The sequence below is a fragment of the Anolis sagrei genome, chromosome Y, assembly GCF_037176765.1.
Source record: "Anolis sagrei isolate rAnoSag1 chromosome Y, rAnoSag1.mat, whole genome shotgun sequence".
In the NCBI taxonomy this organism is placed as follows: domain Eukaryota; kingdom Metazoa; phylum Chordata; class Lepidosauria; order Squamata; family Dactyloidae; genus Anolis; species Anolis sagrei.
In genome coordinates this window covers 58423148-58445061 of record NC_090035.1, presented here as the reverse complement: position 1 = coordinate 58445061, position 21914 = coordinate 58423148, and the positions used below count along the sequence as shown (strand labels likewise).

The window sequence follows — 21914 nt, the reverse complement described above, 5'->3', positions numbered from 1 at the left end:
GCCCTGCCAATCATGTCAACCTCTCATGAACCAACTATTTGCACTTTCCAGTTCCCTTAATGATCTGAATTACCTGTCTCTCCGATAACACCTGGATTCTGCCTGTAACTGTTTTATCAAACTATTTACAGATACTTTTAAAGGGGGGACGGACCTCTGTATCTCTCCCAAATTGGTTGAATGATAAACTTTAGCAAAACGGAACTTGAAATTCTTAGACAACATCACAGGGACTGTGACCTGCGCATTACACATGTAGGCAGACCACCCACACCAGCAGTTTATTTTGTGAGTTGGTTGTATATTTATTGCCACTGGAGGAAGCAGCTGTCAAAGCAGATGGCTTTCAGTATGGCCCTGTCGGCTGCCTCCAAACCTTCCCTCTTTCCCCCTAGCTTCAAAGGCCTCCTCCAGAGCTCACATTGGTTGAAATCCTCAGGAAGCCATAGACTGCTACGCACGCAGCCCTGCACCACAAGGCATCTTCATCCATGTACAAGCAACAAGTGACAAATTGGGAATTCTGAAGTGTGTGCAGGAAGTTCTTGCTTCCCAACCAATCTGCCCACATTTGGGAAGAAAGTCAGTTTCTTGGATGAAACCTGAGGTGCCCAAGATTCTCTTTTTAGAGGCTAAAAAAACTGCCTTCTGGTGACCAACCTTCAACACTTGCACAGGAACTCAGAAAACCAACATCTAAAAATACCAAACACTGGGGCCACCCAGAGATTTAGTTTAGTGCAGCAGAAAATTGGTAGGTTACTCACTTGTAACCATGTTTCTTCGAGTGAGCCTCTGTGAATCCACACTTATGGAGAATCTGTGCCTGCGCAGGTCCCAACGGAAAACTTTTCCAAGTTGAAACTTTTAAGTTTTGGCGGTAACCCCGCCCAGCCGCCTGCAGGGCATAAAAGGTGCCCCCCGCGCGCGCTCCGCCATTCCTTACGCTGCTTAGCGAGGAATAGGGGGAGGTTTGCAAGAGAGGACGGACGGGCGGGTTAGGGTGGATTCACAGAGGCTCACTCGAAGAAACATGGTTACAGGTGAGTAACCTACCATTTTTCTTCGTGGCCTCTGTGAATGCACACTTATGGAGAGCTAGCAAGCTAAGGTCCTGGCTGGTGGGAAGCAAACTGACATTTAATTAATGGACCAAAACATGTTTTATTGTGAATAAAAAGAGAGCCTGTATAGTACAGGAAAGTTTATGTGTGCATAAGCATATGCAGTAGCAAGAACATAACTGTTGCATAAGCAAACATACAATCAAACCAGGGGAAGGACACATTCCCACATAGATGGCTAACAATACATAACCTTGTGTGACAACAGAGCCAACCCCGGACCACCATGGGTCCAATGAGAGGTACACGATAGATAACAAGAAGAGGTATCAAAATCTTAAGTACGTGCAAGTACCGAAAGTGTATTGCAGGCATATCATTAAAAGAACACATGTTACACAGAAAAACCAAGGCACATTGAACTTTTGTACTCCCGGTATGGGGGGGAACCTGTTAAAGCACACGCGATCAATGGACCCAACGGGGGTCATGTAGAGCATAGTCTCTATTGTACAGTAGTGCTTTTGTAATGCTTTTGTCCCGAAAGAGGACAACTTATGAAAGAAAAACACCCCGGTGAGCCCGAGTGACCATATTTATAGGGGGCAAGTTGACAAGATTGATTGACCGAAGGCGGTCTCTCGCCGAGAACGGGTGTCCAGTCGGTAGTGGGAAATGAAAGTCATTGGGCTAGACCTAATGGTCACCCTGCAAATCAAGTCCAACGGGATCCCCCGGAGGAATGCTGTCGTGGCCGCCATGGCCCTTGTCGACCTCGATTTAACCGTCGACGGCGGTGGCTTATGTGCCAGTTCATAACAGAGTTCGATCGTCGAGGCAATCCATCGAGAGAGTCTCTGGGAAGAGAGTGGTAGTCCCAGCTTGTCCGACGCATAAGCAACAAAAAGTCTGGGAGTCTTTCTCAGGGCAGCAGTCCTTTGTCTATAAAACAGCAATGCCCTTCGAACATCGAGAGAATGTAGTTTTTTCTCTGGTATAGATTAAGGGTTTTGAAAGAAAGCCGGCAGGACTATGTCCTCGTTGAAATGGAAGGAGGATACCACCTTTGGTAGGAAGGTGATATCGGTTCTCAACACTACTCGATCGGTGTGAAAAAGCAGGTAAGGTTCGTCGACCCACAATGCCGCCAATTCTGAAGGTCTCCGTGCCGACGTGATGGCGACCAGGAAGGAGACTTTCCATGAAAGTAGGCAGAGGTCTGTTGTGGTCAAAGGTTCGAAGGGAGGGCCCGTTAGCTGGGAGAGTACGATGTTGAGGCTCCATCCCGGCGTCGGTGGGTGAACCGGTGGATTAAAGTGGTTGTACCCTCTTAAGAAGGTCTTGATGAGATGACTGCTGAAGAGCGAGGGAGCACCTAACCTTTGGAAATACCAGGAGAGCGCTGCGAGGTAGGATTTCAAGGAAACTAAGGTAAGTTTCTGAGTCGTCAGAGACATAAGGAAGTCCAAAACCATCCGTATCAGCGGAGGAAACTCCGAAATCGCTCAAAGCTGAAGGAATTCTCGAAGGCGCCCGATACGGTATGCATAAGCTCTCGACATCGAAGGCTTGTGGGCTGCCTCAAGGATCGACCTGAGCTCGGGGGAAAACGGGTCTAGAACGTTATCCTCCATGCTGCCAGATGGAGGGATGAAACATCTGGGTGCAGAAGAAGGCCGTCTTCCCTGGATAAGAGGTCCGGACGGTATGGTAACTTGATCATTTGAGCGTTGGATAGTCTCAGAAGTGCTGGGAACCAGACTTGCCTCGGCCACTCCGGTGCGATGAGGATGCAGTTGGCCCTGGACATCTCAATTTTCTCGATCACTCGGAGCAAGAGAGGGATCGGTGGAAAGATGTATAGAAACTGAGTCGACCAGTCCATCAGGAAAGCGTCTCCCAGACAGCCTGGCGTTGAGTCCTGAGGAAGGCGTGCACCGAAGAGCGGGAGCTGATGATTGTTTGGAGCGGCAAACAGATCGATCGAAGGCCATCCCCACCTGTCGAACATGGCTTGAAGCTCTATTGTGTCAAGCTTCCACTCATGAGAAGTCGACGTGGAGTGGCTCAGGGAGTCGGCTTGGTCATTCAAATGACCTGGAAGATGAAGTGCCGATGGATAAATTGCATGTTGGATGCACCAGTTCCATAGTCTCGTGGCCAGTGCTAGCAGCTTTCTGGAGCCCGTGCCCCCCTGCTTGTTGACATAATACATGGCCACCATGTTGTCTGTCTGGATCTGAACCACTTGCCCCGTCAGGAGGGGAAGGAAGGCCTTGAGAGCCTTGAAAATGGCTAACAGCTCTAGGTAGTTTATGTGGTGAGATTGTTCTTCTGGGGACCACACGTGTTGTATGGAAAATTGTCCCGTGTGGCGCCCCAGGCGAACGTCGATGAGTCCGTCGTGAGCACGACCGATGGTTGCCTCGCATGGAAGGGCAGGCCAACGCAGACATTTTGTCGATCCTTCCACCAGTTCAGGGAACGGCGAACCACGGCTGGCATCGACAGCAGCTTTGTCTCGGGATCTCGACAAGGATCGAAGTTGTCGAGGAACCAGAACTGTAAGGGGCGCATCTTGAGCCTGGCAAACGGTGTGACAGCTACCGTTGATGCGATGTGTCCCAAGAGAACTTGGATCTGGCGCGCCCTCAGCTTGACAGGAAGGAGGCATCGTGCAATTTCGTGTTGAAGGGCCTGGAACCTAACCGCTGGGAGAGACACCTTTTCTCTCAGTGAGTCGAAGTCAACGCCGATAAATTTTATCAATGTCGTGGGTGTAAGGTGGGACTTCTCTGCGTTCAGCTGAAGATCGAGCCTTCGCAGCAAGTCGAGAGTGAAGAAAATCTGATCTCGAAGTAACTCTGGAGACTTTGAGGCCAGCAACCAGTCGTCCAGGTAAGGAAAAATGAGGATTTTCCTTCTTCTGGGATGAGCGGCAACCACGGACATGCATTTGGTGAATGTTCTGGGTGCCGTACAGAGCCCGAATGGAAGAACGGTAAATGAAAAAGTCTTTTCGCCTACTTTGAAGGAGAGAAACCTTCTGTGATTCTCTTGAATGGATAAATGGAAATAAGTGTCCTTTAAGTCTATTGATGCGAAAAAATCACCTCGATGAAGCAAGGGGATAATTGACGATACCGTCACCATCTTGAACTTTGTCGGTTTCATGAATTTGTTGAGTGCCCTGAGGTCGAGAATTGGTCGAAGGGAGCCATCCGGCTTCGGTACCGTGAAGTACCTGGAGAAGAAGGCACGACCGTCTAAATGAGATGGAGATCTTCGGATCGCCCCTTTTTGAAGCAAGGCCTCAACTTCCGCCAAGATCAGAGGAGACGGCTTGGTTCGGACAATGCGTCCAGTTGGAAGTAAGTCCTTGAACTGCAACGCATAGCCGTCTCGAACAATTTTCAGCACCCATGCATCGGATGTGATATGGTGCCAGGCCTGTATAAAAGTCTTTAGACGGTCTTCAAACTTGACTGGGTTGTCGATTATTGTGTCAGGAAGGCATCCCGACAAGGGCGAGATGGGCACAGCAGAAGTAACGGAGACGGAGACGGTATCGCCGGGGAAAACGTCAAACTCGACGTCTAGAGTTGGTGTGTCTGGCGAGTTCGGGACCTCTGTGGCTGTTGAACTCGGCGCTGCTGCTGTTGTTGCTGCTGGGGCTGGGCCTGGGCCGACGGGAGCGGCCGAGGCGCCTGCCTAGCCGATTGATGGTGGTAGGATCCGAAGCGTCATTGACGGTAACTGTACCACCGTGTGCGCTGGGTTTGTGGATGCGTCTCAATCCCACATTTTGAGGCAAGGATCTTATAGTCCTGGTTTGACTTTAACTTATCGTCTGTTCCAGCATTGAACAGTCCCAGAGCATCGAAGGGAAGATCCTCGATGAGTTGACGGGATGACGAGGAGAGACCCGAGGAACGTAGCCAGGAATGCCTTCGGATAGCCACGGCATGGGCAATCATCTTGCCCGCAGTGTCTCTGGTGTGTTTAGCCATTTGCATTTGATGGTGGGCCAGAGAGGTTGCTTCCTGTGAAAGTGCAGAAAGGACTGCCCGATCTTCATCCAACATCTTAGTCAGGAAAGGCTGGGCCTTTTCCCATATAATTTGTTGGTAGGCTCCCATGCAGGCTCCATAATTGGCCATTCTCGTCAAGAGGAGGGCTCCCGAGTAAAGCTTCCTGCCTACGGTGTCGAAACGCTTCCCTTCACAGTCCGATGGTGTGTTAGATTGTCTTCCGGACTGGGACGCCTTGACCACCACCAAGTTAGGGTCTGGGTGATGTTTGTGCCACTCAAGCCCCTCATCATCTGTGTGGTACCAGGCTTCAATGCGCTTGGATGTCGGTGGAATCGAGGAAGGAGTCTTCCACGATGTTTGTATCACCTCCAGTAGATAAGGGAGGAAAGGTAGAAGAGGAGCTGGGGGCGCCTCGGACTGTACCCTTTTATACACGGGATCGGTCACAGCTTTAGATGTCTGTTTGACCTCGAGACCCAGTGTTTCAGCCATCCTGGCCATCTGGTCGGCAAAAGCCCGAACGTTGTCAGTAGGCGATGGAGGCTCCGCCTCGTAAGCATCGTGTGTAGGAGATCTCTCGATGCTGAGAGAAAGAACCGACTCCGAATGGATCGAGCCTTCAATGTCTTTATCTTGGTCGTCCTCCTCGGATGGATGAGAAGACAATGACGGTTGTCTAGAGGCGGCCGGGAGAGGTCGTGCAACTTCCACTGGCGATGACGGTGGAGGAGGCTGTTTGGAGGCCAAGGCCTGTGCAGCTCTAGCCAATCGTGTGGTTTGGCGCCCTCTTTCTGGCGTTGACGGAGGCGGGAAGAGTTCTTGTCTCGCGGTCGTTCGTTGTTGAGGGAGTTGTATCACCATCTCCACCGACTGTTGAGGTGAGACATGAGACTCTGTCTCAGGTACGACCTCCGGTGTAGGCTCGATCGGGAGGGGTTGTTGAGCCGGCTGGATTGGCGACGATCTCGACGAAGAGGTTGCTGAGGAGGTCGGAGCCACTCTCCTCGACGAAGAGGACGAGGAGCGTTGGGCCCTCTTTTTAGCCGGAGGCTGTCCAGATTGGAGAGACTTTCCCGGAGTCGGGGGAACTGAGGGCTGAGTCGATTTGGCCCATCTAGCCTCCTCGTGGGAACGTTTAAAAGCGATCCTCATGGCCGAAGTCGAGGGTAGAGTAGCGGAGGTTGACCTTGTTGATCGGACCGAGGCCACTGAGCTCGACGTAGACGGCCGCCTCACCGGCACCGTCTGTGTAGTAAGGGTGCATGGCTGTTTGGCCTGGCATGGTCTTCTCGACGCCGTGGAAGCCACCGATGCCAGTCTAGATGTTGAGGGCGCAGCCGATGTCGGTCTCAATGTCGAGGGAGCAGTTGACGGTTGAGACATCGCAGCCGTCAGTATTGATGGCTGAGGGGCTAAGGTTTGTTCGTAGAACAACACCTTCAGCCGTGCTGCTCTATTTTTTCTTGATTGTGCCGTGAGGGCCTGGCAGTGTCGACAAGTCGAAGTATTATGACCCTCACCGAGGCACGGGAGGCACTTCGAGTGCTTGTCCGAATCAGGAATTTTCTTCGAGCATTGTACACAATGCTTAAATCTAGTCATTGACATAATAGGATTTTCCAAGCGGGATGTGTGGCGGAAAAAACAGGAATGGCGGCGCGCGCGCGGGGCGCCTTTTATGCCCTGCGGGCGGCTGGGTGGGGTTACCGCCAAAACTTAAAAGTTTCAACTTGGAAAAGTTTTCCGTTGGGACCTGCGCAAGTGCAGATTCTCCATAAGTGTGCATTCACAGAGGCCACGAAGAAAAATGCATGGTTTCCTGGAATCTTAGTCAATGTTGCCACCCCAAACTGTTGAGGTGAGGCTTCCTGCCCTTTCCAAAATTAAATCCTGCTTTCCTCTACTTCCTCGCTGCAGTAATGGGAGAAAATACAGCAACAACCTTGGGCTAAAATGACACAGTTCCAAAACATCATTTCCCACTGCAGGAATAAAAAAGCCAGAGTTTGATAGGGATTCAGGGCATTCTGAAACTTCTCCTAATAGTTATTGAGGCTCTCTTTCTCTTCAAATGGAGATAAGTCTAAACAAAAGCTGTGAACCATGACAACTAAATAGAAAACCACAGGACGGGGATATACTATAAACATTTCCTCCCTATTTCACTATGGTTTTTACCCATTTTCCACTACCAATGGGAATGTAGTTTCATGACTGGTCTCCATAATGGTTTTGCGTACAATGAAAGCTTGGGAGTGTTTTTCCCCCTCTCTAAAAAAATGGCAAGGACAGCTATCTGGTTGTCACTCCTCTTTCATGAGACAGAACTACAAAGAGGGGTTCATCCCTTGTTAGAGTTCCAAACTACTGTATTGACTTGAGTCTAATGAGTACCTCAATTTGCAAAACCCTGAAAACAGAAACAGTAATTCCTGGCGAATATAATGCACAGTGACAAAAAGTGCATTCTTTCTGGCCCAAAATGGTGTGCATTACATTTGCTGCCTGCTTAGGATTCCTTCTTCGAAAACAAAAATGTTAAGACATCAAAGATTTCAGTAACGAAAAAGAAAACCTTGGGGTGCACCTATGCTGCAGAATGAATGCACTTTAACTGCCTTGGTTTAATGCTATTGAATCATGGAAGTTGTAGTTTAACAAGAATTCAAGTCCTCGTATTAGTTGGTTAAAAATAGCCTTTCCTTTGCTAGGAGAGTTTAAACCATTTACATTATTAGAGTAGAATTTTACCTGTTGTGTGAAGTCATCCATTTCTTTCTTTTAATTCATCCTGGTCCATGTCGTCATCATCTTCTCCATCGTCCTGTTCCTTGTTTGTATGTTTTGAGTTCAAAGTCGTTCCGCCGGTTTCTGGAGAGTTGCTTCTTTTCCTCTTGGTTTTTTTTTCCTTTTTTCGTCTGGTCTCTGCGGGGTTCTGATTTTGAACTCTTTTTCTAGCTTCTTAAAGAATTCTTTTGCTTTGTCCTCCGAGGTGAGCAAAAATCTTTCTCCTTTATAGGTGGTCATAATTCCCTCCTGCTTTCCCCAGAGGAACCTAATGTTTAATGTTTTTAGCTCGTCCATTAGGAAGAAGTATTTCCTCCTCCTACCCAATGTGTTCGGTGGGAATTCTTTTAGTATTGACACTTTAGCCTCTTTGTAATATACAGGCTTCTGATGGCTTATTTTCAATATCTCATCCCTTGTCTTTTTCCTGACAAAATTCACCACAATGTCCCTTGGGGTCTTATTTCTTTTTGCGGAGTTCATTTGAATCCTATTGACTCTGTCTATTCCATTATCAATTTCTTGCATCGGTAGGTCTAATAGTTTATTCAGAAGATTGACTATGTCTCCCTAATGTTTTCTTTCTCCATCTCTGCTACATTTCTGAAGCAAATTTGAAATTCTGTCTCACTTTGTTCTAGTTTCTCCTGTACTCTCTCTAGTCTTTGATTTTGCTTCTCTACACTGTCCAATCTTTTTTCCACTTTTGAATGGGCTTTCTCTAACATTGTATTATTGGCTTTAATTTCTTTTATTTCCTGTAGTGCCTTGGTTATTTCTCCTTTCATTGAGTTCATATCTTCTTTAAACTCCTTTTTAATTTCTGAGACTTCTGTTTGGATTACTTTTTGTTGGGCCTCTTGTTTTTCTGCCCGTGCCTGAAAATCTGCTTGCAATTTATCTTAACCAACTAATACGAGGAAAGTATAACATAATTGCCTTACAGGAGATGCATATATCACAACGCCATACTGCACATTTAGCGCATAAAAAAACTAGGCAGACTATTTTACTCCTCAGCTCCTGAAAAAAAAAAAGGGGTAGTACTTTATATAGATGAGAATTTTCCCACAGAACTTATATTTAAAGATCAGGAGGGCAGAATGTTGGCAGTTAAAATAACGATAGGGACAGAAAACATTCTTATCTGTAATATCTATGCCCCTAATGGCCCCAAAGGTAGATTTGTAAAAACCCTAAAGGAAAAGATCACACCTGGAATCTGTAATCACATGGTAATTCTTGGTGACTTTAATGGAATCATAAACTACAAACTAGATAAGACGGTACCCCAGAATAAGAGAAAGACAGCAAATACAAATACTCTCCCAAAAAGCTTACTCGCCTGTATGGAAGAGTACGACTTGGATGATACATGGAGGACCCATAATGAAGAAGTTAAGGACTATACATATTACTCAAATAGACACCGTGTTTGGTCCCGAAAAGACATGATCTGGACCACAAGGTCAATTATAGCAAAGGTAAAGGAAATAAAAATACTTCCAAGGACTACTCGGATCACAGTCCGATAATCATAATAATAAACCATAAACAGGGATTTAGAAAATGGCGACTAGATGACAACCTACTCAAATCAGAAGAGGACATCAAGAGAAACAAGGAAAAAACAAAGGATTATTTTCAATTAAATGTCAAAGAGGAACCTGGGATACAAACCGTATGGGACACATATAAAGCGGTATTACGGGGTTACTTAATTCAACGAAATGTAATCAGAAATAAAATAAAAAATCACCAAAAAGACCAGATTGAAAAAAAGATAGGGGGAGCAGAAAAAGACCCGAAAGACAGCCCAGATAATCAGATAATGAAAGAAAAATTGGAAATACTTAAAAAAGAAAAAAATAGGCTGGAGTTAGAAAAGATGGCAAAACAATTAAAGTTTATACGCCAAAGAGAATTCGAAAATGCAAATAAAATAGGAAGACTTCTGGCTTGGAAAATCAGGAAAAATAATCAGCAGCAACGAATAACTAGAATCAAAACAAAAGATAAAATACTGATAAAGGAGAATATTATAAAGGAATTCCAAAACTTCTTCTAAGACCTCTACAGTAAAAACGAAGTAAATGAAGAAGAAATATTAAAATATATAAAAATAGTAAAATATATAAAACTAGAGAAGATATCGGAGGAACAAAGGTATGACCTAAATAAAGAAATATCAGCAGAAGAAATTTAAAAAGCGATCAAGGGCCTTCAAAATAACAAAGCCTCTGGCCCCGACAGATATACTGCATGCTTCTATAAGACAATGCAAGATGAAGTCACAAACACTTTGGGAAAAGTCATGAACAAAATACTACAAAAGGCAAAATCCCAGAGTCTTGCAGATCGGCGGAAATTATCTTAATCCACAAAGAGGGCACAAATAAAGAAGATATTAGGAACTACCGCCCGATCTCCTTGTTAAACGACGACTATAAAATTTTCTCAAACATCATGGCAAACAGATTTAAGAACTTCCTAGTAAAGTGGATAGGGGATGACCAAAATGGCTTTCTGCCTAATAGGAATATCAAGGATAATGTGAGAATCATCCTAGACACAATAGAATATTATGAAACCCACCATCAGGAAGAAGTGGCTCTACTAGCCATCGACGCTGAGAAAGCGTTTGATAACATCAACTGGGGCTTCTTTAAAACATTATTCCAGGAGATGGATTTTGGCTTCCAATTTAGAAACGTAATAGAGGCCTTATATAAGGACCAGAGAGTGAAACTAATAATAAATGGACTCAGATTAGAGGATTTTCCAATCGAGAAAGGCACAAGGCAGGGTTGTCCCCTATCCCCATTAATTTTCATCTTTGTGTTGGAGATCTTACTGAGAGAAATAAGGGAGGGCAAAGCATTAAAGGGACTGAAAATAGATAAACAAGAACTTAAGAGCCTTTGCGGATGACATCATATATGCAGTAGAAAACCCAAGGGAAAATATAACAACATGGCTGGAGAAAATCGACAAATACGGGAAGGTCACGGGGTTCAAACTAAACAGGGAGAAAACAATGTTATTACCTAAAAATATTACGAAGTCCAACCAGAAGAAGTTAGAAGATCTCTCAGGAATCAAAACGGTAAGCAAGATCAAATACCTAGGAATTTGGGTCACCCAAAGAAACTTACACCTCCCAAAAAACAACTATACAGTAAAATGGCATGAAATTAAGAAGGAAATTGAGACATGGAAAAAACTAAATCTGTCATTATTAGGCAGGGTAGCGACAATTAAAATGAATGTCCTACCCAAAATGCTCTATCTCTTCCAGAATCTTCCTAGAGTGGGACAAAGAGATCTCAAAATTTATCTTGAGAAACAAAAGGCCTAGAATAAAATAAACAATAATGACTTTACCAGTAAACAAAGGAGGATTTGGCCTACCAAACATGCAATCCTATTACGACGCTTGTGCCCTAATTTGGATACGCGACTGGACCAGATTAACCAACATAAAGACGCTGAACATCGAGGGCTTCGACCTCCAAAAGGGCTGGCACGCGTACCTCTGGTACGAAGGGGCCAAAAAAAGAGAGTAATTTCGGGAACCACATTGTGAGGTCAGTCCTGATAAAGGTCTGGGATAGACATAAGAGATACCTCTTCCATAAAACTCCATTGTGGATTTCCTTGCTGGAGGCAAGACAACGTAGACTTTTGGGCTGGGTCCAATGGCCAACTTATAAAGACATTCTCTTTAAAAAGAATGGCTCAAGAGAATTAAGAACTCAGAGTGACTTAGCCAAAGATTTTAGTAACGTCTCATGGTTTCAATTTGCCCAGATTAAAGAAAGCTACAAGGAGGACAAAAAACTAAGTTTTGGGGAGGAAAATGATCTGTGGGAAAGGATTCAGAAGAGAGATAGGAAAGTAAAAATGGTCCTATACCAAAATATACTGGGGTGGGCCACAGAAACTGAGATAATTAAGAACTCAATGGTCCAATGGGCAAAAAATATAGGGAGACCCATCCAATTAAGGGAATGGGAAATAATATAGACGAGATGGCTCAAATACACCTACTCTTCTGACTTAAATGAGAACTGGCTCAAGATGTTGCATCTTTGGAACTTAACACCTCAAAAGATAGCAAAAATATATAGAAACGCAGACAACAAATGGAAGTGTAAAGATAAGGAGGGTTCTTTCTATCATTTATGGTGGCTATGCCCGAAAGCGAGGGAGTACTGGAAGTTGATACATAAGGAATGTAGAAAAATCTTAAAATTAGATATTCCTATGTCCCCAGAAGCATACCTGTTAGGAATGTTTGACACAAATCTCTTTCCCGATAATAATATGGAAAAGTTGTTTACTTTCTTTGTAACAGCCACGAGGATGACGTTTGCTAAAATGTGGAAACAGGACTCTATACCAACTAGAGTACAATGGCTAGAAAAACTACTGGACATTCAAGAAATGCATGAACTAACTTTCTGGTTAAGACAGAATAATGGAAAAGGAACAGAGATGTCGGATTGGAGCTTACTCAAGAATTATATAGAAACTGAAATGTACTGAGATGCAATCAATAATTAGAGTTTATTTAAGATTGATGTAGTAAAAGAAATGTTTGAAGATGAAAGTAATATTAGCACGGGAAATGAGGAGAGAAGGAATGTAATAATAGGATTGTAAGAAGAAAATATTTAGAATGTGACTGAAGAAGAGGGGAAGTCGGTTTTAGATAGGGGGGAAGGGAGGGGGGGAAGGGGGAGGGATCACGAGGGCGGGGAATTTGTAAGGTGTACATGTGTCCATACTCTGTTAGTCGGATGTCTTTTGTCTTTTGTCCAATGTCTCCTTAGGTCCAACCCCCATTGTTTGTCTTGTCTCCTTTTATATATGTAAAATGTTCAGTGTCTACTATTAATGCAAAACCAATAAAATTTATATTAAAAAAAAAACAAGAACTCAAGTCCTTTGGCCTTCTCTGCCAAAGGATGCAAATTCCTCACCAAACTACAAATCCCAGCATTGCATAGCATTGAGTCATGGCTATCCAAGGAGACATGACATCCCTCAAAGAGGATCTCCGGAAGCAGCTTCCCTTCTTGTTTTGGCTCAGCACTAAGATGACCGTATTGTACAAATCTAATGTGCATCCTAATTTTGGAGGGGCAATTTAGCCAAAAATGGTGAGCATTAGATTTGAGGAAATATGGTAATTTGGAACATAGAAGAAGAAGAAGAAAAGAAAAACAGTAGCTCTGGTTCAAACAAGTTAAATGAACCTTTGAGATCGTTTAGAATACAACTCTGACTGTGTGTTCCTGCATGGCTGAATGGAGTTTGAGTAGATGGCCCCTGACGTCTCATCCCACTCTGGCAGAAGGAAGAAGCAATTGAGAATCAATGGCTTGTGTGCAGGCATCAATATGCAATGGTTTCACATTAAGCAACATTAGTTAAGTCCAGAACTATGATATTTTTCTATGTAAACATAGAAGACAGCTCACGCCTCTTATCTAATGTTATTTTACCAATCGGTCTAAGAAGTCAGCAAAACAAATATTTTCAGAAAGTCACAAAAAGCCTTGTTTCTTGCAATTATATGAGTACTAGGTAAATAACACCCAAAGTATGTCTACAGCTTTCCTAAATTCTCACCAGGTTGGGATTAGGTTGGAAGTCAGCGCCATATCACGAAAGACATCATGAGCTGGCAACCGATACTGATTTGCATATTTCAGGTGCATAGAATTAACATAACAAAAGTATTTCCACTGGCAAGGCAGAAGTGACCCTACAGCAGGGATATGTTGAATTTATTCCACAACATTTATATTCAAAAAACCATCTGTTGCTTATGTGAAATCTATGAGTCAGTCCTTGACGAACTGTGAAATATAAAGAGATGTCATATCTTTGGGCTTATTTGTATTTGGTTCCTTGTTTTGCCATTATATTTTAAAACATACTCCTGGAAGCATAAGAATTAGAGATATGCCCTTTAATCCAACCATAAAACAAAAATGAGGAAATTCCAAGCTGAATATATACTGATAATTACTTATTCTAGCCTATTTAAATTGGGGACATAAATGCATTCATTATTTATCTCTCAATTATTCCTATCCCGCTCTTCTGTGGGAAGAAATAATCACCGACAAGAATTTCTAAAACACCCATAAATACAATCAAAATGATTAAAACGAAATAGAGAACTGTGCTGCCATAGAGATGCAATCAAGGTTGATCATGTGGCCCATCCTGTGCATCTGCACAACAATTGTTTACACTGCCTTTGAAAAAATGACAGAATATTAATGTAATAAACAAATAATCAATTTTAAAAACCAAATACCATTCAGTACAGGGAAAAAAACCCCACGAATATTCATAAAAAACAGATGGCTATCCGTAGAGGTGCTTTGATTTTGCATTTCATGCATGGCAGAAAGAAGGAGGTTGGACTAGAAGGTCTTTGGGGTCTCTTCTAACTTTAGGATTCTATGATTCTAACAAACAAATCTTTATTATGGTCACAGACCAGCATAAGGAGACAGGATATGATTCTAAGGAAATTAAGAAGGAAAAAAGACAAACTATGGAGCTGTGGTGGCACAATGGGTTAAACCTTGTGTGGCTGAACTGCTGACCTGTTCAGCAGTTCAAAGGTTGGCAGTTCAAATCCATGAGACGGGTGAGCTCCCATTTGTCAACTCCAGCTCCTGCCAACCTAGCAAAAACATGCAAATAGGTATCGCTTTGGTGGGAAAAGGCAAAGAGACGATTCAAGCAATCTTGCTGGCCACACAACCAGGAGGTGACAACCAGGAGGTTCCATGGCTTGAAAATGGAGAAACCACCTCCCCAGAGCCAGAGATGAGCACCACCTCCAGAAACCAGAAATGAAAGGAGAAGCCTCTGCCTTTGTTTGTATTTGTGTGTGTCTCTGTGATTGTAAAGGCACTGAATGTTTGCCCATGTATGTAAATGCTGTAATCCACTCTGAGTCCCCTAGGGGAGAAGGGCAGAATATAAATAAAGTTGATTATTATTATTATTATTATGGAAACCATGTCAAACTTAACTGCATTCCAAACCAGGCAAAATATATGTGAAATAATAATAATAATAATAAGAAGAAGAAGAATCTCTCCAAACCACCTCTCCAAATGGACTTGGGGCAGCTTATAAGTAAATATAACATCAAGCAAAAATAAAAACATAGCACATAATACATAAGACAAAATCAAAAAGCATCGCAAACTAAACTAACATTATCATAATATACACAGATTAAATTTAGTAGGATTTAAAAACATATTGTTCACCAGGGCAAAAGTTTAAACCACGTTGTGTTTATAATTATAAAAGGCATCAACATAATAAGTTATAGTTATCATGTCCGAACGCCTGCTTCCACATACAAAAAATAAATTCTGTACACAAACCTCATCATCTTTGATCATTATTAGGTTCTGGGGGTTATACTCCAGAATACATACCTGGAGGGAATTGGATTGGAGAGTACCACCCTTGGGGCATGAGGAGAACATAATACAAAGTACATGCATGTATATGTGATGGTATACAAATACATATACACACAAACACACACAGAGCTACTTAGCAGCTGCCAAGGTATTTCTGGGCAGCTATCCAATTTGTGTGAATATGGGCATTCATTCCCCCATTCCCCTGATTCAGCATTCATTTATTTATATTTATTAAATGAAATGAATAAGCAAAATTATGCTGACGAAATAATAACAAATGTCAAACTCTGAGAACATAATGCACGGATCACCACAAGTAAACAAAGAGCAATGTTTCACTAATTCTCTGTGCTGTTATTGTCTTATCTCTGGAGAGGCAAAAACAACCTGGGAACACAAAGAAAAGCCCAAATCCCAATGAATAAAGAAATAATTGGAAAATGGGTGGGAAATGAAAAAAGAAGCAAGTTGGGAAAATAAAGACCAGAAAAGTTATTTTCCCAAACTCTCTATTTTAAAACATGTGTATGCTTTGGATCCAAAGACACCCTTTTGTTCAAGACAGCTGCTTTATATCCTCAAACTAAGGCATGGAACCAAGTAACTTCAAAAGGAGATAACTCCCACCCCCATTTTTATATGTACAACAGCTTATACAACCTCTTACAGAAATACCATAAGGAGAACCAATACAAAAACATATCTCTCATTTGACCATGGGATGACAATCATTTCAGACTACAATTGACAGAGAACAAAGGCACTTCCTGAACTATAGATTTTTCTCTCTCTCTCCATATTCTTTGGATTCTTCTGGGTTTGGTATGAAGATGGGTGTGACGATGTGTAATTTTTATTCTATGCTTATGTGTTGTTTAAACAGTAGTTAATAAACGGTAAGTATGTAGGATTATACTTTGTTAGAGATAGTGGCTGGTTTGGCTTGAGCAGAGTTGCCATTGCAACGGGGGCAGAGCCAACTGTCACTTCACGGCGCAGCTGTTTGAAATAGGCAGTCTGTGACCTTTAGAGTTACAGGGAAAACTGAATCTCTGGGTGGAGATTCAGGGAATTAATTTGTGACCAAAGGGGTTACAGGGAAGGACCTGGTAGTGACAAAACTACATGGAGTTATTGATTCTGGGTTAAGAATCAAGGTTTGGCTGGGAGCCAATTCTGTTAAATAAGCCTTTTAGCTTATTTGTTTTATTAGGACAGTTGTCCAAGTAATATACATCTGCTTATAGAAACCTCTTAAAGTCTGTACCTAAAGCTACTCATGAAACCTTACAGATGTAACCTATCAAGATTTGTGCCTCTTGTGAAGAAACAATCGAATCTGTTATACCTTGCTTGTTCCAATAAAATTGTTACTGTTCTCCTCAAGCCTTGCCTGATGCAGTTTCTCCTAAGTCAAACAGCCTGCATAAGAAGTAAAGTCAAACCAGGGACAGTAGACACTACGCTATCTAATGAATAAAGCCTTCTGTAAATAATAGTCCCTTTATAAACCAGCTCTTAAGCTGATATTGATCATTGCCCGGCTTTCCTCACAAATTTGGTGGTAGTAATTATACCCTCCTTTACAAATTGGTGGCAGACAACGGGATACGTGTAACATCTGATTTAGGGCCTAAGATCGCCAAAAAGAAAAATCCTGAGGTAAAAGTTGGACCCAAAATATGGCGGTTAAGAAGCAGAGCAAAGTTACAAAGGAGGTTGAGATTTATCAAGAAGAGGGAAGCTCAGACTCAGAACAAACTCATACGTCCGAAATACAACTCAAATATCAACTAGAGTTAAAGAAACTAGAAATGGAAACTCAAAAGAGACAGGCAGAAATGGAAGCCCAAAGAGCACAAATGGAGTTTGAGGAGAGGGAAAAAATCAGACAAGTGGAGGAGAGAGTTAGGCAGGCTGAATTACAGAAAATGGAATTAGAAATTGAAAAACATTTAACTCTCCCTCAAGCTCAAATAAATCTAAAGGAGAGACAAGAGGAGATCCCTATGGATCATATTTTGAGAAAATTCCCAAGATATAATAAAGAAGATAATGTGGAAAAGTTTTTAATTTCTTTTGAAAGATGCTGTTAGGACTTCAATGTTGCTGAGGAAAAATGGATGGCATATTTAAGGCCACAAATTTGTGGTAAACTCCTGGAGAGTTATAGCGACATGGCAGAGACAGAACATAGAGATTACTCTAAGTTCAAATAACAAGTCCAACAGAAATTACAGCTGATGCCTTCACAAGACGCACAAATCTTGAAAGGTTACATTAGAATTTTATAGGATGAAGTTCAGGACGATCAAAAAAGAAAAATATGAGAGTTATTCTCAATTGGCCTCCAAGCAGGCACAATACTTTGAGAGCTGGATCAGAGGCGCTGAGGTAAATGACTTCCAGCAGCTCAAAAACTTAATTCAAAAGGAGCAGTTTTATCAACAGGTTCCTGTTGATTATAGATGGCTTATACAGGATAGAACCCCAACATTTCAACACAAGCAGCTATCATGGTGGACCAGTTGATTACTTTAAAGGAAGGATTTAAAGAAGAAGGAGGAGTCAGGAAGGAAGCAAGACAATCTCAACTGCCATTTAAAAACTTCCCTCACAGTCAGCCAGGGAGAGGTCTGCAATAGAAAACGCCACCTGGAGGATGACAGGCACCATGCAGCCTAACAGTACTGAGGGAAATAAATGTTTTCATTGTGGAAAATTAGGACATTTTAAGTCTCAATGTTGAAAAACAGTGTTTGTTTGTGGTACTAAACATAGTCCCAAATGAGTATTTGGAACCCATCAAAATAGATGGAAACCTGTTGCAAGTATGGAGAGACACGGGTTCTGAAGTTTATGTAATTCATCCAAAGATGGTACCCGAGAGGTATCAAAATCCTACTTCACAGATTAATTTAAAAGGTTTAGGACCAGTGATTACTTCAAACGTAGTCTCTTTGCCTATAAGATATGGCAATTGGACAGGCATGTGGGATTTTGCCATAAGTTCAGACTTGGCCAGAAGGATTAAGAAAATATCAGAGTTACCTAAAGAGGGAAAAGACTTGAGTGTGGTACCTCAGATAGAGCCAGTGATGAGAATATAGAAACAGTGGTTCCTGCAGAACAAGTGATAAAATTCTGAGGAGAAAAAAGAGCTGAAAGAATAGTTGACTTTAAAAGATGTATTACCTTCAGCTCCAAGTAAAGAAATTACCTCTGCTGAGCTCATTGACAAAGACAATGAAATACAATAAGAAGAGAAAGCTGAAGAAAAGCTAACCCTTAAGGAACCTATTTATTTGGCAGTAGACATGGTTGGGAGTACAAAATATCAAAAAGCCTTCTGTGAAGCAAACATCCACACATCTGAAAGACTAGTTAAAGTAAAGATAACTTCCAAACATGATTCATTCACTGTAAAGGTTCCAGATGATTGCACAAAAGAAGTTTTAAAGATCAGAACTGTGGTTGAAGTTAAGAATCTAAGTGAAGCTTATCAAAAAGAAGAGACATTTTGCTAATAATAAAACATTAGATCAGCTTCTCCTTACTAAACCTGAACACTTCAAAATGCCTACAACTAAAAAGAAAGTAAGCAGAGAAAGAAGATTTAATCATATATTGGAGGAAGAATCTTCTTCATTTTCAAGCAAGGAAGAAAAAGAGAATACAAACCAAGCTGATGGTCTGTTAAGAAAAGTGATATACACTGACTGTGTTAGTCTTGATAAAAAGACAAATTTCCAGTTCCAAGGTTTAAAGGTTCATCCAGACAGCAGTGTTGAGATTGCAATAAAGAAAGACAATGTTCTTGTTCGTTCTTCGATGGCGAATTCTCTTCAATACCAAGAAAAGATGTTCAAGGAACTACAGATTCTTCACTAAGACCTGATGCTACATTAAAGCAAGCCTTTATACGAGCCTTAAAACTCAATAAAAGCAGAACTGTTCCTGATAATTGGAAGACCAGGTTAAAAGAAGAAACTCCAGCAGCAAAGAAGTGAAAAGAGAAAACTTTCTATAACAACGTTGTAACTTCATGGAAGACTGAGAGACTCTTAGTAATGAACAACCTGTGATTAGCTATAGAGACTTAAATCTCTTCAAATAATTTAGACTTGTTCATAAGTTTAAAGGACTTAATGATATTAAAAGACTGATATATGTAAAAAATATTGAGATTATATGTCAGTAGAGTCACAGGGAAACTAACCAAGTATATTGCAAAAGAGATAAGAAAAATGTGAGACTTTGGTATTGCATCCATGGATATTGGATAACTAATCAGTATATGGTTTGTATGTAGTTGTGGGTGATGTTGTTGATATCACCCAAATAATTTTTGATCGTTCTAGTTGGTAGAAAAGTAAAAAATAATCCCTATGGGTTGGGAGGTGAGACTTATTTGTTTTATTAGGACAGTTGTCCAGGAAATATACATCTGCTTATAGAAACCTCTTAAAGTCTGTACCTAAAGTTACTCATGAAACCTTACTGATGTAACCTATCAAGATTTGTGCCTCTTGTGAAGAAACAATCAAATTTGTTATTTATTTATTTACAGTTTTATTTTATTATTTATTTATTTATTTATTTATTTATTTACAGTTCTTATATTCCGCCCTTCTCACCCCGCAGGGGACTCAGGGCGGATTACAGTAAACACATATATGGCAAACATTCAATGCCAGTTTGACAAACAACATTTAACAGACAAAGGCTATTTAACTTTTTTTCTGGCCGCCAGGGGAGTTGTTGCTTTTCATTGTCCATCAACGACACCGATGAAGTTCTTCCGCATTCCACATTCCCCGGAGTCTTCTTTCTTTATGGCCTCATAAATTAGTTAAATTTAGCCTCCCACACAAGGTGGTGCCTTATTTTTCTACTTGACAGATGCAACTGTCTTTCGGGTTGCAAAGGTCGACAACGGGCTACACAATGGCTGGACACCCACTCCAGCCCGGGCTGGCTTCGAACTCATGACCTTTTGGTCAGAGTGATCTTAATGCAGCTGACACTCAGCCAGCTGCGCCACAATCCCGGTGTTATACCTCGCTTGTTCCAGTAAAATTGTTACTGTTCTCCTCAAGCCTTGCCTGATACAGTTTCTCCTAAGTCAAACAGCCTGCATAAGAAGTAAAGTCAAACCAGGAACAGTAAACGCTACGCTATCAAATGAATAAAGCCTTCTGTAAATAATAGTCCCTTTATAAACCAACTCCTAAACTGATATTGATCATTGCCCGGCTTTCCTCACAAATTTGGTGGCAGTAATTATACCCTCCTTTACAATGGGCACACAATCATGTTGAGTAGAGATACAAGAAGTTCTTAAACCTGTTAGGTTTGTGCCGTGAGCAGAGACGGCGAGGCTGAAGGTGCCCCTTTGCGCCTCTTCCTGCACCAAGTGCTGTCGTGGATTGATTTACACATCAGATCAGAGTCTCAAATCAGGCCTTCTCCCTCTCGCAAGAGCAAGAATAAATAAGTTAAGAAATTCCTTGGAGTTCAAAATACACAAAGCCCTTAAAACCCATTGCTTCGCTTTGCTCTACTATAAGAAACCGAACCAAAACTAAAATAAATCAATTCTTCTTGTTAACAAAGTAGAAAGCCGGAATTCTCCAATAGACAATACATCCCAGGCAAATCCTCTTGCTTGGAAGAGCCTTCAAATAGAAATCGCAGGCTTGCTTTACCTTCCAACAAGCAACAAAATCTTCCAGGCAGGGCTTTGCATCCATCAGGTTTCTCTCCATCTGACAACTGTGACTGAAATACCTTTTACTCTCTCATATGCTGTGGCTCTTGGCTACTTGCCCTATGCTGCAACACATCCCTATCAGCTTGCTGGAGGGGACACTTTGCTTCCCATATGGCCAGATACCCAAACATCTAAAATGTACTAACAGCCAGTGTTTTCTACCTTCTGAGGACCACACATCACATGCTTTCACATCTTCTCTGTTGCCCAGTGCCTTCTATAATTCCGAACTTACAACCATTCCAAAAACATGACAAAAGCAGGTCCATGTAGACCACATCACAGTAATCCAAATGGGATGTCACCAAGGCATGTGGCACCAGAGCAAGATCAGAGATCTTTAGTAACAAGATTACCCTTCTCTGTCAACTTTGCTGGACTCAATGTCGTTGTCAGAATGCCCAAAGATCAGTCTCCCAAAGAAGCTACTCTATTCTCAACTCAAGAATGAAAAATGGAATGCTGGTAGACAGGAAAAGAGATTGAAAGATGGGCTTGAAGCTAACCTCAAAAAATGTGGAACAAATACCGAGAGAGAACTGGGAAGGCCTGGCCACTTAGTGTCAAACTGGAGGTCAGTTGTGACCAACAAGACTATGGATTTAGAAGAGGCACCAGTGGAGGACGGAAGAAAGAAGAGTATCAAGGAGAAGAAGGAGCATCAAGCAACCCCTTGTCAGGATTGCCTTCCATCTGGAAATGTATATTCTCACTGTGAAAGATATTGAGGATCTAGAACAGGTCTCCATGTCACTTATGGACCCACTGTCAACGTTTTAAAAAG

The 21914-nt window shown here is 42.1% G+C and overlaps 1 protein-coding gene and 1 pseudogene across 5 annotated transcripts in view; one reads left to right on the top strand and one right to left on the bottom strand.

The window, feature by feature from the left end:
• The window catches only part of LOC137095223 (calpain-15-like), a 339156-nt gene that overhangs the window by 74949 nt on the left and 242293 nt on the right, over positions 1 to 21914 (bottom strand). The window lies entirely within an intron of this gene.
• Positions 18675 to 19558, top strand: LOC137095266 (AT-rich interactive domain-containing protein 4B pseudogene; annotated as a pseudogene).